General features: G+C 31.6%; 1 pseudogene across 2 annotated transcripts in view; it reads left to right on the top strand.

The window, feature by feature from the left end:
- LOC120885658 (vesicle-trafficking protein SEC22b pseudogene) overlaps nucleotides 1–19,722 on the top strand; it is a 168,910-nt pseudogene that overhangs the window by 29,474 nt on the left and 119,714 nt on the right. For both annotated transcript variants that reach the window (XR_013439020.1, XR_013439019.1), the window contains exon 2: nucleotides 12,702–12,843. The product of XR_013439020.1 is annotated as a vesicle-trafficking protein SEC22b pseudogene, transcript variant X2 (transcript). The remainder of the gene's footprint in view (nucleotides 1–12,701; nucleotides 12,844–19,722) is intronic.

Here is a 19,722-nt window from a genome sequence, read left to right as displayed (position 1 = left end):
TCCCTTTGGAGGGCAAAATGACCTAAGGATTTACCACTAGGCTTTACATCTTAGAAGTCCACAGCACCTTGTTGTACTGCCACACTGGGGACTAAGGCTGTACAAATACGGACTTTAATGGAACACTCAACCAAACCATAGCAATCCACAATTTAGACTGAACTAGCATGTGTAATGTACCTAAATGAAAGTATTTGGAGTTGATTGTTATCAAGAATGTGAAAGCACATCTATCTATAACTGCATGTGAAAGCTGTAAATATCCAGTAAATACTTTTGTTATAAAAACATATATCAGATTTTTTTATGTTTTGTTTTTTCTTTCATATGATATAAAATATCATATCATATGGAAATATGATAGAATTTGGTTAAAGTGTGACCTTATCTGTGGTTCATGTTTTTAAATTTGAAACACTGGTACAAAATAAAATTTAAATTCTCTTATGTTGCTTGCTGAGAATTAACTGTACTTTTCTTGTGTTAGTTGTTCCTGAATTGTATATGACAATTGGCCACCACTGACCACATAACAGCACAGAGCAATTCCAACAGCTTTAGCTTTTCTTATTAAGTTTCAACAACTCTTGTCTGCTTTGGTTCAAACTTACTAAAAATGTGCTCAAGTCCTCAGTTGACTGACCTAACTGAAGTTTATCTGGAGGGCTAGTTTACAGAAAATGCATTTTCTGTATATTTTGTGATAACATGGAGGTTTTCATCTGAGAAATTGTGAAAATCCTCATTGTGGAACTAGGAAATATTAAATTTTCTTCCCTATTTGGCCTGCACACCAGCATGGACAGCTCTCTTCTTTTGAGATACTTCTGGGCAATTTCTTGGGTCACAATGACTTCTACCAACTGTGGACTCCATTAGATTCTCTGCCAGGTTTTCTGAGAATGAACTAGAATACCTCTGGGACCCAGCTAACCCTAATAAATGGACAAATTTTTCCCATGACATTTCAGTTTTAAATACAGAGGAAATTAAGTTGTTCCCTGTGTAGCACTTCATTGTTAAACAGTGACAGATTTTTTTTTTCCTTGTACAATAAACGTAGTCCCAGATATAAGGAGCACAAGCTGCTAGAGACCTTTGTATGGAATAGGTTGAATTTAAAATCTTCCTGACATTGACAAAATTGTAATGATTTTTTTTAATAGCAAATAAAATTTGTAACATAGTACCTTTGGGATTTTAGGCAAAGTCAGTTCTAAGAGCTCCATTCTTCCTTAATTTACATTTTAAATGCTCCTCAAGGTAGAAGGCAATGAATTCAGGAGACAGATCCTATAATAATTTCTTATCTCTTGGATCAGGGAAGGATCTTCAAGGTCATGTAATATATTATAATTTTAAAAGTATTAAGATAATATTTTTCTCATTATATCAAACACATAGTTTAGATACAAACTATGGCAATAGTCTTTTATGTACAACAAATATGACATTATAGTGAGCTACATCCGTAATGTCTAGTAGAAAACAATTAATCAAGAGTCAACATGATTGATTAATTTTAGTTTGCATGATAACATTCACTTTGTACTTAGTCTGAAAAGAAATACAAATCTTTTTTCTCGCAATTTTCAGTATACACATATATTCCTTAAACACTTATGGAAAATAATGAGAATATTGTGTGTTTGAAGCTAAAGTGAGGAAAGGTCAAGTAATGTGAAAACTCCTAAGCAAGCAAATTGTTTCAATGAATTTTTTTGGTGGTAGAACCTGTATTACCCTGGGATGAGAATAACAATGCAATGCAAGTGTCAAGATAATCTATTTTTAAGCAGAGCCAGAAACAAAATCATATCTTTAAACTTTTAACCTATTGCTCTTCTTATTATATCATGTTGCTGTTCAACATTAAAAATATTTGTCCTGAATTGGTGTAACATTTAGAAATAAATATTTTCAGTTTACCAAGCCTAAGAAGAAAGTGTCTGGTGTCAGACTTCTGTGAAAATAAATTAAAACTTGAAAATTTAATACATAAAATAAACTTCAAATGAAGATACAGGAACAATATTGAAGTCACTTTTTTCATAATGTCACACATAAGACAGGTTAGTATATAGCAGAGAAAAGCTAACTGCACCATAATAAGTTATAACACAATTTTGGTCACATTAGGGCATGATTTTAACCAGTCATTGTACAACATGTTGCAGACCTCAGCATTTAACACATGGGAGATTGGTGATCCATAAAGTACATGTACCAACTTACATAATCTAGAATATTTATTTTAAAATAACTCAGAGTGCTCCTTGTGAGGAGAAAGCCAATAGCAGATGAATTGATCCATCTAAAGAACTGAATAAAATTTGATCTCATCTTAAAATAGTCATTCAGAATTAATTTCACTTGAGGCTATCCATGATGCATATTTTGACCCTTGAAGCCCACAGACCTATTCTTAGAGATGGAAAATGAGTCACTGTGTGTTGTGTTGTTTTTTTCTGCCGAATCTTGAAACACGAGTGTATATAGTTTGAAGTCCAAAATTACTGCAAAATTGGAAAACTTTAAGAAATTGGTTGGTTGAGTCAGCTAAACACAGTTTCACTTTGTTTCACAGTTGTTAAAGGTATTTTAGAAAAATCCAACCTGCCCTATGTATTATCTATATGTACTCTAAGCATCTGCATGATTATGGAACTATATTTATCTACCTAAATATCGGTAGTTATAGATATATTCATAAACAATTTTATATATTTATAAGAGGTAGTTAGGTAACTATAACTATAAACATCTATCTGTAACTTTAACAATAAACGTATGATTACATTCTCAGTGAAGATCATTATAGTGAAATAATGTACCAAAAGTATCTTTCCAAAATTTGTACTTAAAGACTGTGTGATTCTCTGAAGATGTTTACCTATCCTTTCAGATGGATTCGAAAACTCCAATGAATAGTAAATGAAAAAAAAGTCAGAAATTTAACATTTAAAATAAATTTCATACAAAAATATTGAATATCCAAACCTCTTGTGGCTCAAAGAGATTTAGCATCTAAATAATGCCTTAGAAACAAAGGTAACTGTACATTCGCTTCCTAATCACAGTGAGTAGGTTCTAGCTAAGTGAAAGGGATCTAGTGTTGTAGTGTATAAATGATACAGTACTGGGAATCAGGATTGCTCTATTGTATACCTGCTTGTTATCATGGGGACACCATGATAATTTTACTGATTGTTATTTCCCTCACCTAGCAAAAGCAGTGGTCAATTTTTTTTTCTGTTGTTATCTTGTGTACTGTGTTGTACTATGGTTTTACGTTTCATTTAGATATTTGCCTTTACAAACCTTTTGAATGCCCCAGAGAATTTACTAAACTGCAACATAGTTTTATAAGCAAAGATAGTATTGAAAAACAATACTAAACAAAACCAGGTTAAAACCTAACCTGGTTTTAATAATGTGGCATTTTCATTAATACCATTTGTATAAAACAAAGTACACATAGCTTTTAAAAACAAGCAGAATTCAGCATAAAGTTTCTTTTAGTGAAAACTGAAATTATTACACATTTTACATTTCAGTCCTCTAAAATGGCAATGAATATATTGTATCTATATTTAGCTTCGTTTTTCAGATTCAAATTAAAATGGTTATTGAAAGATGTAATTGATTATAATCTATAACAGTTTTGTTCAACCATATTAATGAGTGAATGTCATTGAAATAAAAGTTCCTTCTTCTTTGAAAAAGTGGAATTAAATCAATGGTCATAATTCCTTTTACCTAACACTTCAAGTTCTATTCTGATCCCATATTCTAAGAAAAATGTGTACTGAAGATATAGTAATTTTTCAACATACATCATTAGAAAGAAAAAGTTTTGGACAACTTCACCATGTGAAATAGGCCATAGAATTAAGAATTAAATACACCTCAATGTTTGTTTGCATACATATAGATTTGAAAGTCTTCCCTGTATGATCTGAACACTGGAGTCCCAAAGCTATTGCACTATTTTTATCCTAGCATGTTTATCATGTATATTATTTACCTTTATTTTTTTTACCTTTATTTACACTTGCAAGGTAATTATTGTCTACTGCAATACTATTCCATAAGAGTACTTATTTGTTTTTCTCTACAGCTACCTCTTAAATAGGAGATCTTATACCTGTGTTATCACAGGTGTCTCTTAAGAAAGGAGAAATATAGAACGGAACTGTGAGTCAAATTTGTCAGCTTGGGTCAGATGAACACTTTTCCTCTTTAAGCAACACACACACACACACACACACACACATACATGTTATATTATATATGAGCACTAATACCTATAAAAACATATTTGGAGAATAAAATACCATATGGCATTTTCCAAGTATGTTTAGTATTATATTTGTAGTCTGTTTTTCCTTTCCTGCTTTGTCCTATGGCTATACAAAATGGAAAAATATATATTAGTTTTTTTCTTGTTATTTTTAAATAATGCTTGTTAGAATGAGGAACTGAAGTTCATAAATAATAGAGTATCTCCATTGTTCTGACAAGGAGAATCTACTTGACTAATGAGAAGAAACTACTGTCTTTTGTAAGGTTGGGTTCTTTGGAAGTCATTTTAGCATCTTTAGACAGTTAATCAGAACTCAACTACAGAATTCAGAGTAGTATGTGTGAAGTTAAAGTGGGTCAAAAGATAAGAGGAACTGTTATGGTAGACTTGTCTAGTGAATATGATAAGTCTCTCTGGTCCTTCCAATTTTAGGTAAGCTAAGGAATGAATGGTTTGTCTGGATTGACATGTGAGGCTTTTTCAAAGAAATTTCTCACTGAAACCTCAGTTTTGATCCAGGCATAAAATAAAAGTGTTTTGTGACAACTGCAACTTAATTTGTAGGCTTATTTCACAGTTATTTAAACAAGAGTTTCCAGTGAAAGAGAATAATGATAATTTCCTAATGTATACCCACTATTTCAAATTGATCACTTATCACCATTTGTTTATTCATTAATTTATTAATCCAAAAATATTTATTGAGCTCATACTATGTGCCAAATACTGCTCTAATTTACAAAACTTGTGAACAAAATCCTGTTATTATGGAATTAACATTATAGTGGGATACAGAGAATTTTAAAAATTAACCAATTAACATGTAGCGTGTTAATAAGTTTTATGGTTTATAACAATAAGTTTTGTGGTTTATAGTGATGATATCCCAATGAAAATTTCTGTGTATCATTTTTCTAAAATTACCATTTTACCAACATCATTTTCTCTATCTCTTAGAAATATTCAACTTTACATTTCAACTTAACCTTCCTGGGAGCTTCATCTTTGGATCCCTTGCCTCTCTAACCACATCCTGTATCTCATACCTGGAATAGATGATTTATAAGTGCTAAGGACACTAGATGACTCTTTCCTGAACTTTAGGTTCCTATGTCCCAATGCCTTATTAATATCTCCATTAGGACTTCTACAAGACATAACAAAAAAATAAATTATAGCTTGCTCCTTAAACTTGTCCTTCCAAATACCTTTGGCAATTTTATGAATCTGCTCAGAAGTCCTGACAAAGAAAGGATTGAAATTATCTCTTAAAACATCTACTGCTGTTTGGCTCAGTTTTCCAAAATAGAGTGAGCAGTTTTCCAGGATGGAATGAGATGGTATCCAAAGTATTCTAGGAAAAATCCTTCTAACACTTGACTTCTCAAAAACATTTGTTTATGTTAGAGATACTGTTTCATCTTGCTACTCTTTTCTTTCATAGTCATGACATAACCATTTCTTTAACCATCTCAGATGCTGCATTTTGTCCTTAAGACAATACTCTAACACTTCTTTTACACATTCAAATCCAAATCTTCCAAATTTGAATCTAATAAATAATTAACTTCTCTAAATCCTACCACCACCAGCAGTGTGGCATGTTATAACATGTGGTGAAAAGAAAACATAGTTTTATTCTGAAAAAATAATGCTAGTTTTTGAGAAATAGAAACCATTTTTTGATGTTCTGCATCATTTTAAAGTCTAACTTTGTTTACCCAAAGTTAGGCAAATACTTTTTTGATTCATGCACTTTTGTTTTCTCTAAGTTAATAATGAGAATGTTTTCTGATGGTTCATATAATTGTGGAGGTTATAAGGAGAAGGCAAAGGATCATCATTTTTCCAGCTGTTCTGGCTAGTTTGTTTTACTCATATGCTTTTCAGTGTTCTCAGTGAGTGGTCAGCAAACTGCCAATTAATTATGAAAACCTAACAGGTAGTCAGAGGTTACTATACCAAGAAAGTGAGATCATGAATCTGTTCATCATGAAATCGATTACTGCTAAGGTATAAGAAATTTTTGAAACAATTCTGTGGATGAGCTAACTTCTTAAGGTATGATAATGACATTCTTAGATCCTATAGGTGGAGAGAAATAAGATGAAGAAATTTATTTTCTGAGTATCCATTAAGAGGAGCTTTTTGTTCAGCATGCTATTTGATAAATATTTAATTGGATTTAGCTATTTTTAGTGATATTTCAATGAAGAATGCATTCAAAGAACCTTTTCACAAAAGATTAACACAGAAACTAGTCTGGTTCTCTGCCTCATCTTTTAACTGTTCACTCTACACAGCTGAGCTCAAATGACTATCTGTAATACAAATCAAGAGTTCTTCTAAGGAAGAAAATGTTATCTGATTTTTAAAAAAATTTTAGTTGTATATGGACTCAATGACTTTACTTGTTTTTATGTGGTGCTAGTATCAAACTCAGTACCTCACACTTGTGAGGCAAGTACTCTACCAGTGAGCTACAATTCAAGCTGCTGATTTTTCATACTAGTTCTAGTTAGCTTTATTTGTGATAGTGAGTAAATTAACTTCAATTATATAACTTGCTGAGATCAAGCATATGTATTATTTTTACATAACTTTTTATTATTTCATTTTGTTTTTATATAACTATTTGTTAGTTTTAGACTTGAAAATCATAGGACTATCAATGAAGATAATCATGATAAATAATATAACAAATAAGAAATAGATTAAAATAATACAAATAGGTTGTATGTACATTCATCCAAAACTTAACCATTGAGATATATTCTGAGAAATGTATCATGTTATATTTTCATGTTATATTTTATGTTATAATAATACATGCTATATTTTCATCGTGTACACATCATAGAGTGTACTTACACAAAACTAGACAATGCAGCTTACTATATTACTGGTTATATGGGGTCTATTGTTTCCATGTTACAAACCTATATGCATGTTACTGTACTGAATACTGTAAGCAATTATAACACAGTGGTAAACATTTTTGTATCTAAACATAGATGAGCATAGAAAAGTACAGTAAAAATAAGGTATAAAAGATTTTAAAGTGGTACACTAATATAGAGTCCTTACCATGAATGGATCCTGCAGTATAGGATGTTATTCTGGGTAAGTCAGAAAGTGAATGATGAATGAATGTAAAGACTGAGGACATTACTGTGCACTAGTGCAGACTTTTTTAAAAGGTGGTAACTTTTTATAAAGCTTTATTTTATTCATTTATGTTTTATGTGATGCTGAGAATTGAACCCAGTGCTTCAATGTGCTGGACAAACACACTGTACCACTGAGCCAGAACCCAACCCTCGTGAAAACTTTTTAAGTACTGTGCACTCAGGTTACACTAAATGTTTAAATTTGTTTTCTTTTTTCAATAATAAGTTAACCTTAGCATAACATAACTTTTTTTCTAACTTTATAAGCTTAGTTTTTTTTTTAAATTTGACTCTTTTATAATACTTCCCTTATAACATGCTCATTGCACAGATATACAAGCATATTTTTTTTCTTGGTATTCTGAGTCTGTGACATTTATTTAATTTTTTGTTTGCAAAAGTTTTTGTTAAAAAACTCAGAAACACACATTAGCGTAGGCCTCCTCAGTGTCAGTATTATCAATATTACTGTCTTTCATTTCCACATCCTGTTCCATTGGAATGTAATTGTATGTGTTCTATTTTGATAAGAATGGCAGTAAAGTAGATATACTTACACAAGAATCACCATGGGCATGTGAGGAATGCATTTCACAAGATCTCTGGGACATCACTAGGCAATGAAAGTCTTCTGGTTCCATTAGGATCTTGAAGGAACACCATGGTGTGTAAAGTCCATCCTCGACTGAAACACTGTTAGGGAGTGCCTGACTGTACACATCAACATTTAATCAACTTTTAATGAGACTTAAGGCATATATTTCCATATTACTGCTTTTTGGTAGAAAAAAATATCATAGAGGAAAATATTACAAGAGAATGTTTTTCTAATTATTAATGTATGAAAGTTTACTCATGGAAGATTAATGATGTCTTTGGTAACCTGTTAAAATTAATTAATTATTAATTTGCTTTGTGTTTTATTGTGGGTGAAATATTTGTAATATATGTATGGATGAAAGAAAAAGAGGACAGGAAAAGAGAGGACAGAGAACAAGAAATCTTTAAATGAACACTTTTTGTAAGTTTATGATCTCATCTGTAACCCAGAATCATGCTATGATAGGATTGGTTTCTGCCTCTTGCTTACTCTCCTGGTGGATGATAGAAATTGTAAATGTATTCAGAGTCCTGTAGAAACTATTTCTTTTCTTGATCAGGTCCTTTTTGTTTTTTTCTTGGGCTCTATCTTCAATTTAATATATTCTATTCAATTGTCTTCTAAATAAATATTTACCTCTGAGAGAAAGATTAGACTATACATCAAAATGACAGAAAAGAGATGGATTGCAAATGAAAATATTTCGTTTTCTCAGGTTAGTTTTCAGATGCTTTGTAGCAGTAGTGCAAATAGGAATTGCATTCAACATTGTCCCACTGCAAAGATACATGATCTTAACTCTTGCCCTCCAATACCAGATGACATTCTCTATGCATTCATTTCCTGAGTGTCTAGTAAGTGCCAGGCTATCTGATAGGTCCAGAAGATATAATGTTGAAAAAAAATAGAATTTCTGTATTCATAAAATTTGAAGAAGACATATACATAATATAGTAAAGATAAACATTGTTAAAATAATTATATTAATGAGGTGTAGTAAATTCTCTCAAATGAATGAAAATTGCTCTAAGGAATGAATAGTAACTCAGTCCTGGTGTTATGAAAAGAATTCCAGAGGGAGTTGTTTGCTTTGTGAGGCTTTCGAATAATAAACAGGAAAAGAAAGATATATTCCAAGTGAAGTAAATAGCTTATAAAAGCCTTATAACAGAAATAGCCAGAATGACTTCAAAAAACTGAGTAAAGGATATTGTGATCAGGAAATATATTGAGAGAGCGAGAAAGATACACATGGAGAGAGCCCAAACTCTGGGGGAAAGATCAGGTCCATTATTTATTTATTTATTTCATCTTAAGAATATATGGGATCCCAGTGACATTTTTCATAAAAATAGAAAAAAAATCACTAAATTTATTTGGAAAAATAAGAAACCTAGAAGAGCCAAAGCAATCCTTAGCAAAAAAAGTAAAGCAGGAGTTATCAGAATACCAGACCTTAAACTATACTACAGAGCTATAGTAACAAAAATGGCATGGTACTGGCACCAAAATAGACTTGTAAACCAATGGTTCAAAGTAGAGGACACAGAAGAGAGAAACCCATATAAATATGGTTATGTTATATTAGACAAAGTTGCCAAAAACTTTCACTGCAGAAAAGATAGCCTGTTCCACAGATGGTGCTAGCAGAAATCCATATGTAGCAAAATGAAATTAAATCTCTATCTCTCACCCTGCACAAAATTCAACTTAAAGTGGATAAAATAGGATAAAATACTGAGGCACTAGAACAGACACCCTGCACCTAATAGAAGAAAAACTAGGCTCAAATCTTCACCGTGTTGGCCTAGGATCTGACTTCCATAACAAGACTCCTAAAGCTCAAGAAATCAAATCAAAAATCAATAAATGGATGAATTAAAATTAAAAAGCTACTTCTCAACAAAAGAAACAATCAATAATGTGAGGAGAGAGTCTAAAAATTGGGAGAAAATCTTTATCACATACACCTCCGATAAAGCATCAATCTCCAGGTCATATACATATAAAGAACTCAAAAAAACCTAACACCATAAAAACCAAATAACCCAATCAATAAATGGGCTAAGGAAAGGAGCAGAAACTTCACAGAAGAAGAAATATAATCAATCAACAAATATATGAAAAAGCGTTCAACATCACTAGCAATTAAAGAAATGCAAATCAAAACTAAGATTTGTCCAAATGGCAAAGATCAAGAATACAGGAAACAATAAGTTTTGGTGAGGATGTGGGGGAAAAGGCACAATCATACATTGTTTGTGGGACTGCAAATTGGTGAAACCACTATGGAAAGCAGTATGGAGATTCCTTGGAAAACCTAGAATGGAACCACCATTTGACCCAGCTATCACACTCCTTGGTTTATACCCAAAGGACTTAAAATCAGTATATTACAGTAATGCATCCATATCAATGTTTATAGTGGCTCAATTCACAATAGCTAAACTATGGAACCAACTCAGATGTCCCTCAATAGATGAATGGATAAAGAAAATGTGGTATATATATATACTCAAAGGAATATTACTCAGCTTTAAAGAAGAATGAAAATATGACATTTGCTAGTAAATGAATGGAATTGGAAAATATTGTGCTAAGCAAAATAAGCCAATGCAAAAAAATCAAAGGCCAAATGTTTTATTCAATATGTGAAGGCTAATTCACAATAGAGAGGGGGAACTAGAGAAGAATAGTCTTACCTTAGATTAGGTAGAGGGAGTTGATGAGAGTGAAGGGGAGGGGATATGGGGGTAGTAGAGATAGTAGAATGAAACATATATATATGTGACTACATGACCAACATGATTTTGCAACATGTACACTCAGAAAAATGAGAAGTTATATCCCATGTATGTATAATATATCAAAGTGCATACATTCTTTCTATTTTCATGTATAACTAACTAGAACAAATTAAAAATTTAAAAAATATGGGAATGTGCTGTTTATTCATGGTCACTTTTGTGGGGGATGTATTTAAGATACCAGAGTGCATATGGAGTGCTAATAAGTGTACGGTTGCAAAGTTTAGGTGAGACGTGCCCAGATGTCTTAACCTATAATACATTTGGGAGGGACTAAAGATGGGAGATATGTTTAGAAAGGACATCTAACAGAACTCAGTGATAATTTTAATATGAAGAATAAGGGAGAGGAAAAAGTCCAAGATGACCCCTCCTTTTTTCCTGACTTGGGTAAGTAGATGAATGACAATATGGAGATGCACGACTTCATGTGAGGGTGTGCATACAATGAGGAGTTGTTTTCAAACATAATACTTAACTTTTGAACAGACTACTTATGCCCATCTAGAGATTGAACAAGAAGCTATATATACAATTAAAACCATAGACTATGTTGAGATAACCTATGCTGAGAGAATGGAGTAGCAGTGAGTGATTGGCAGTGAGATTTGGTAAACCACAATACTTAATGAAACAAGAAAGAAGAAGGATAGAACAGCAGAAGGACAGAAGGAGTTTCATGAAATCTACAGAAACACAAAGGATCAAAGGCTAACAGGTGTCTAATAAGAAAGGGATTAAGAATGTCCACGAGTTTCTGTAATATTAATGGTATTGGTTATCTATGTGAGAATTAAAAGGTAAATTTATGAAGTTATGGGAGCAGAAGCAAAACTGAATTGGACTAAGTGAAGAAAATAAGAATAATACTTACATGGCTTTCAGAAATCTTGGAAAGAGGAGAGAAATAATCTTGAATGATTTCAGTATGTTTAAAAGTAGAAGAAAATAATTGAGACAGAGTTTAGGAAACAGTTAAGAGCAGTATTAGTCAATTGGTTTAGTTTCTCAAGAAGTTAGTCTTATACCATGACTTAGGTAGAAAAAAAGAAAAAAAAGAAGAAGAACTTGTCTACTGTCCTCACAGGAAACTAGGTATCTTGATGAAAAGTGGTAAAGTAGAAGACAATTGAACTCAGAGCATAAACTTGGGGGTTTTGAAAAGGGCTTGGTATTTGGATGATAAGATTATATCATTTTACAACTCTTCTGAAAAATATGATTTTTAGTTTAAAGCATTTGTAGAGGGATATTTTAAGAAATTTCCTTTTAAATACTACTAGGAAAAATTCAAATTCATCAATAACTAAATATAACCAGTATAAAAATTCTGTTGTACTAAGTTTATTTATTAAGTACCTATCATAGCAGTCTAACTTATTAACTTTCAGTATTTATCTGTAAATTCTAATAACTAAAACTTTTTGAGATCTATTCATCAAATACATTCAAAGAGGAGATTAAGATTTATAAGTACCATTGATGATTGTATTAGTATTAAAGATACTTGGAAAATTAATCATAGCTTAATGTCTTTTTCCTTTTCTTACAATTGTTTATTAACAGTGGATTTTTATCAGGTACTGTATTTCTTCTTATTTCATGTTCCGTAAGGCTTCGTGAAAACATAAACAGCACTTGTTGTTATCAAAGATATAACCTTATAGAGATGCTTATCTATTATGAATTCAGCTGGTAACTTCCAGAAAGTTTTGATTAGATCTATGGAGATTTCTACATTATACTGAATATTTCTTAATATACTTCTTCACTATATAATAAATTTTCTCTGATTATTGCAATTCTAATTTTGACAGGTGAAAGTCAATAAGGATGTTTAAGCACTGGTCAGCTGTTTTTGTTCTTGGATGCATTTTTCTGGAGTCAGAAGGAAGACCAACAAAAGAAGCAGGATATGGCCTTAAATCCTATCAACCTTTAATAAGATTGCGACATAAGGTACTGTCAACATTCTGAATCAACTTGTTGTGCTTACCAATTATGAGCTAAGTTATTAGTTGTTAGGTTTAATTTTCATTTAGGACCATTTATTTCAGAAATTTACCATTGGGGAATTAAGTACTTCTTCTCTCTCTTTTTTTTTTAAGAGAGAGAGAGAGAGAGAGAGAGAGAGAGAGAGAGAGAGAGAGAGAGAGAGAGATTTTTAATATTTATTTTTTAGTTATTGGCAGACACAACATCTTTTGTCTGTATGTGGTGCTGAGGATCGAACCCGGGCCGCACGCATGCCAGACAAGCGGGCTACTGCTTGAGCCACATCCCCAGCCCTAAATACTTCTTAATGAAGACTAGAAATAGGCCCTTTAAAAATATATTATTGAAATTTTTGTGAAGTAAGAGTAATGAATTAATAAAAATAAGTAAATGTCTTAACGCTTAAACAACCAGATAATATTTTTATTCTTTTAATAACAATTTTAAGTTTAAAACATTTTTAGAATAAAAATATAGTGTTATGGTCTAGAATTTATCAGAAAGATAAAATATGATGTGTAAACCACCTTCAGAAATACAGGTTGGCAAAATTTTAGCATTCATAGAAAATATTAGATATTTTAATTTAATCAAAAATCACAATATTAACTTCTTTAATTTAAAATTAAAGTTAAAAGTATTCTATGGGCAAATACTGCTTTATGTGATATATTTTCAACACTGAAAAAAACTATATTTAGGTATACTATAAATTCTATAAATACAATAAAATAAAATACAGCTTTTTTTTTTTTCTGGTACTGAAGATTGAACTCAGGGGCACTTAACCACTGGGCCACATTCCCAGCCATTTTTGTATTTTATTTAGAGACAGGGTCTCACTGAGTTGCTTAGCATCTCATTAAGTTGCTGAGGCTAGTTTTAAACTCATGATCCTCCTGCCTCAGTCTCCAGATCCTCTAGGATTACAGGCATGTGCCACTATGCCCAGCCAAAATACTAATTTTGTTTTAATAATTGCCCATGATACTGCAAATAACAGACTAAAGCGATTTCTTTATTAACTCAAAGAAAAGTTTATAATATACTTGTTTAGTTTTCACAGAAAGTAGAAAAGATCAAGAAATGTCATGCTAATTATGGGAGAAATTTTTCTATTTTTGAAAAATTTGTTATGCTGTTGCCTTTATATGAGACTTTTGAAAGAAACAAATATAGATTTTCTTCCTTATATTCAATACATGATATTATCATGTTATGTTGTATACAATTTGTTGTAGTTTTTGCATAATTATCAAAATGTTTTGTTAAAATGGTTTTTACAATGATTATTATGTTCCAAACACCAAGTTAGGCTCATAAATATATTATTTTAATTAATCTTCAAAACAATCTGTAAAAGATAAAACATACCTATTTTTATTTTGTAGGCAAGACATTAAAAATCTTAGACTAAGGGATTTTCGGGATGCACACTCTATTAGATATATAAATTGACTATCTATACCATGAAGGATAGATTTGATGACCATAGAAGTAAGTAAAATGTAAAAATATAATTCAGTATCACAAATTATGGTGACCATTTATGTGAAAGTAAATATGTCTTAGTCTCTAGTGTGGATAGATAATTGGCTATATTCTACTGTTTTTAATTATCCATGATATCCCCTACCTCATGAACTTTTTATTAGATTTATGTTCATCCAAACTTTAAAACAAAATTACCCCTTTCTGAAATCTTCCAGAACACATTACTGATAACAACAGTTTGGCTGACACTATTACATAAACACTGAATAAATATTTATTCTGTGCTATTTATCCATCCTGAGTTTTGTCTCTTGAGGTTAGGAATTACACCTCTTTCATCCTTTAGTTTCTGGTATCTTGAGCATATACTATTGAATTAAATTATTGACCAAAAATGGAGAGATAGTATGAATAACTACACTTTTCTGATTGTTTCTCTACAACATAATACCACAGGTTTTTATGCATCTGTAAAATTTATACATTTATAAACAAATTATTTTAATTTAAATTGACATGTGAAAATATCAACATGCTGTGCTATATAAACCCACACATATTTTAAAAAGAAACAGCACACTGAATTAAACTTATTTGAGAAGCACTGATACCCACCAAAAATGATCTAAGTTACCTTTCAGTGTGTTTCAATCTGTGTGTCTTTATTTCTAAACAGTATTTAAAATATACAATCGTTGAAAGTTAAAAGCACAGAGGCAGAAATTGTCATGGTAATATCTTACTTTCAAAGAACTTTGGATAGAAGTGAGATTAAGCTACTTAAGACTTGTGTGTCTGTGTGTGTGTAGGGGGGGTGGTGTGAATGTGTGTGTTTATGTGTGCAGGAAAGAGAGAGAGAGAAAGAACGAGAAAGTCAAACAGAAAGTGAATATTCAACTGGAGTAAAGAGGATCCCTGAGATGTCCAAGTCCCTGTAATCCCTACCAGATTCTTTCCATTCATCATCAACATACCTTCTTACTCTGCTAGAACTACCTTTACTTTTCAGAGACTTTGAAGATTACAATATAACCTTTATTTTTGTTTGTGTCAATCAAAAATAAAGGTTATATTGGAGTCTGGGACTTCCCAGTGATTGTTTTACCACTGCATTCCCATTCCCATTACTCTTAAGTCACTTTATCAGTGAGGCTTTCCCCAACCATGACTGAAAATAGAGCAGTCATAAATATTCCCTATCTCACATTTATGATTCATGTACATTCAGAAAGTTTATCACCATTTGTCAACACATACATTTTATTTATTTTTAGTTTGTGGGATGCTGTTATGGTTTGGATCTGAAATGTCCCCCGCAAAGATTATGTATTGAATGATTGGTCTTGGTGCAGCTATTGCAAAGTGATGGAAACTTCAGGCAGTGGGATCTAGTTGGAAGAATAAGATCATTGGAGCCATGTTCTTTTATTTATTTTTTAAAGATTTTTTTGCACAATACCTTTTTTTATTCATTTATTTTTATATGGTACTTAGGCTCAAACCCAGTGCCTCACATGTGCTAGGCAAGCGCTCTACCACTGAGCTGCAGCCCTAGTACTGGAGGTATGTTCTTTAAGTGCATATCTTGTCCTTGACCTTTGCTTTCTCTCTCTGTTTTATGGCTTTCATGCCATATGCCCCCTGTTATAATTTTCTACATTATCATGGACCTAAAGCAGTGGTCTATGGAATAAAACCTTTGAAACTGTGAGTCAAAATAAATCTTTCTTCCTTTAAGTTATTTTCTCAGGTATTTTGTCACAGTGAATAAATGTGAAATTACTAACTCTGATAAGTAGCATAATGCTGAGAATAAGATTATATATTTATTATATATTCATATTTATATTGATGGAATTAAATTCTTTTCTAATATGTATCAGAATAAAATTAATAGAGTGATACTTGAAATTCTAAAAATCAATGATTTTAATAGAATTTGTATAAATTAATTTCCTTCAATCTTTAAATTTTGTACAGTTTTATTTTAATTGCAACAGATACAAATATCTATAATTTTATAAGACTGAGAGAATACATAAAGAGATTTTCCATTTAGCTTAAATTTCTTTAATTTTAAATTTAGTTATTAACTAAAAAAGCATAAAATAAATAATAGACACAGCTAAAACTTTAAGTCTGATTAGTCATTTTCCAATTTTTTTGCTAAAAGTGTCAGTACTTGAATCTGAAAATGTATATATATAGAACTAATTTCCACAAGATATTTATGTGCCACTTATATAATGTGGGACTTATTTGTCAGATTACATTGAAATACTGCAGACTTAAATGTAAACATATGCATATATATTTACATCATTTACAATTATATGTACACAAAAATGTGATTAAAATTTATTTGTCTATATCTTGCTAGACAAATGATTAACACATGAATCTGTCATATTAATTATAGAGATCTTAATTATTATCCACAGATATATGTCTGGGGGAATTAAAACACATGTGTTTTACCCAATATGTTTATCCAACATCATTTATAGAACATGATATGGGGTAATTCATTAGCACTCTAGAATTATAAGATGCAATCATGATTCCAAATCCCCAACGTGATGTGATTCCTTTTCTTATTATTATGTTAATTTAAACATTGCATACTTATAGAGTGCAAGGTGTTTTCACATACATTAATTATTTTAATTTAATCTTGAATAATATTTTTGGGATGCAGGAAATACTATTCTAGTTTATTCAAATGACATCATTAAAACTCAGGGAGGTAAAGTAACTTTCCAAGGACAAGAGAGGTCAATAGCTGGAACCACTGAGATAAGGAAGAGGCAGGTAACAGCAAACATAGGTCAGAGGCGGGGGTGAAAGACCAGAAAACATAAAGATGATGATAGTAAAGCTGTCTGACAATTGTCTCAAGAAGAATTATCTAATGTTCTTACAGATTGTGTTTCTCTTACCCCTTCATGAGCAAGCTAAACTGTTCTCATATTCATTTCTGAAATAAATATCTTCTCTTATTGGTTATAGCTATAGCCCTTTATCAGGCCAATTTTTCTGTGAGACCTCATTAGGAAACTCTAGTGACCACCTTATTTACTGACTTGTGACCAGGGACCTGGCTGTTGAATAAGGTGTAGTAACTCTTACTGCTCTGTGCATTTGGAAGAAAGATTCCCAAAATCTTTCCAAATTTGATCTATCTCTAGAATTGATGTAGTCAGAGTAGTTGATATTTAACTAGACTTAACTGCATCACCAGGCACTGCTAGCTTTATTATACACATTAGGTCCTTTAATTATATTGATATTCTCATAGGGAATCTCCCTGTAGCAAAGAGAGGCAAAACAAGGCTTGAGTTCTGGGACTTTTATGGGGCAGGCTCAGAAATCAGAGCCTGGCAGGTCCTAATGCAGGTGGTTAGGGGTTGGGGTGGTATGAGAGAGTGGTGAGCCTTTCTCAGAAACACCCTGTGCAGGAAAGGGAAACTTTTTCCTTAAAATGGTAGTTGTCACTTAAGATGACCATCCAGATTCTAAGCAAGGACCTTATAGTTATCTTAAAATATCCCCAGTTTATCTTCATAATTAAATATAGCACTAGTATTTAAGCCAATATCGCCACAATTCCTGTGTTGTTTTTATGTACATTGTTTGTTCCCCATTTCATTTACTTTGTTAGGCTTTTCTTACCTTTACTTCTATCTTCTTTCTTTTTTCTTTTCATTTCTTGCCTGGTTGTAATTTCCCAACACATTTTAACTCCCTGTTGTATTTATAGTACTGCAGCATGTAGGCACTAATATTTCAGCTTGCCAACATGCACCCTAATTGGTTGATGGTAAATCCTCCTCTCAGGATCAGTACCTTATCTTACAACTCTTTTCTTACCTACAGCACCAATCACACTACTACATTGTTTGCTGATGAAGACTTATCAAAGTCAGGCTTGGGGGAAGATCTTATGAGGGCAGAAGGAATGTTCTTTGAATATACCCAATGGAACCACTTAAAGTCTTTTAAATTCTTCTATGTCTATTTGCCCAGAGAACATTGTGTCTAACTTTATAGTGTAGAGCTATCCTGCACATGTAAATTGATTTATGATTCTTTTACTTCATAAATCAAAATGTCTGCCAGTGAGGGTAGTTAGTATGTAAATGGGACAAAGATTATGCATAGTTTAGTAACTCCAGCAAGCATTGCTTTTCACAGTATACCACAAAAAAAATGATTTGTGGGGTATGATTTTTTTTTTCTTTTACTTTTGGTAGTCAAAGAGTGATAGATATGGCTTAGTGAAGAATAGTAGGAGAGAACTCTAGGGAAAGAGACAGACATTAAAGGAAACATCAAACTCTCACTGCTCAGAGGCTATGTACTTTCAGGGAAACAAAGGAACATTATTTCCTGAGAAAAAGTTGTCATATCCTTTTTGAAATAGCTGACTGCTTGTAGTGTGTTCCAGGGAAGGGCCTTTAAAATGTTAATGTTAATGTTTGCTGAGGTCAGGAAGCAATTTGGACCTCCATCTGAGAGTGAAACTATAGAGATTGATAGGAGTTAAAAGTAATAGTTAGGGGCTGAGGTTGTGGCTCAGTGGTGGAATGCTCCTCAAGCATGATTGAGGCACTGAATTCGATCTTCAGCATCACATAAATGTAAAATAAAGATATTATGTCCACTTAAAATTAAAAAAGAATAAATATTTTTTAAAAAATAAAAGTAATACTTAAAAAATTTCATGAATTAAATGTTAAGGGATATTCCAACTAATCTATATTGATAGGTTCATTCTTTATTCTAAATTGCTTTTGAAAATAAGAATGTTTTTTAATTTTTTAATAATTAAAATCCTAGTACTCATACTTTTGATTGTATAACAAGTATTAAAAAACAATTTAAAAATCTGAGTCTGTGACAAATAAAATCAAAGTACAGATAATAATTCCATATTCTTTATAAATGAGAAGAAATCTAAGAAATCTCATGAATTTTTGCAAAAATGTTCTCTTAGTCACTCAAGAGGTCTACATGATAAACAAAAGGCAGATGAGTGCAAAAGTCTTAAATACACATATCTAATGCACAGCATGGTGACTACAATTAAGGATACAATAGTGTGTGTTTAAATTTTTAAGGGGTTAGACACACTGAAAAAGAAATTATAAATATGTGAGGTATATTTTAACTAGATTGATGGTGATGATATTTTCACTATGTATATGGATATCAAAACATCAAGTCTACAACTTAAATGCATACAATTGTTGTCAATTATACTTAAGTAAAACTGAAAACAACAACAACAACATTAAAAAGAGAAACTCTTTTGACTAAAAATGGCCTTTACTTGAACTTCACTTGATA

This window comes from Ictidomys tridecemlineatus, chromosome 1 (genome assembly GCF_052094955.1).
Source record: "Ictidomys tridecemlineatus isolate mIctTri1 chromosome 1, mIctTri1.hap1, whole genome shotgun sequence".
In the NCBI taxonomy this organism is placed as follows: Eukaryota; Metazoa; Chordata; class Mammalia; order Rodentia; family Sciuridae; genus Ictidomys; species Ictidomys tridecemlineatus.
This window is presented reverse-complemented; position numbering and strand designations above follow the sequence as displayed.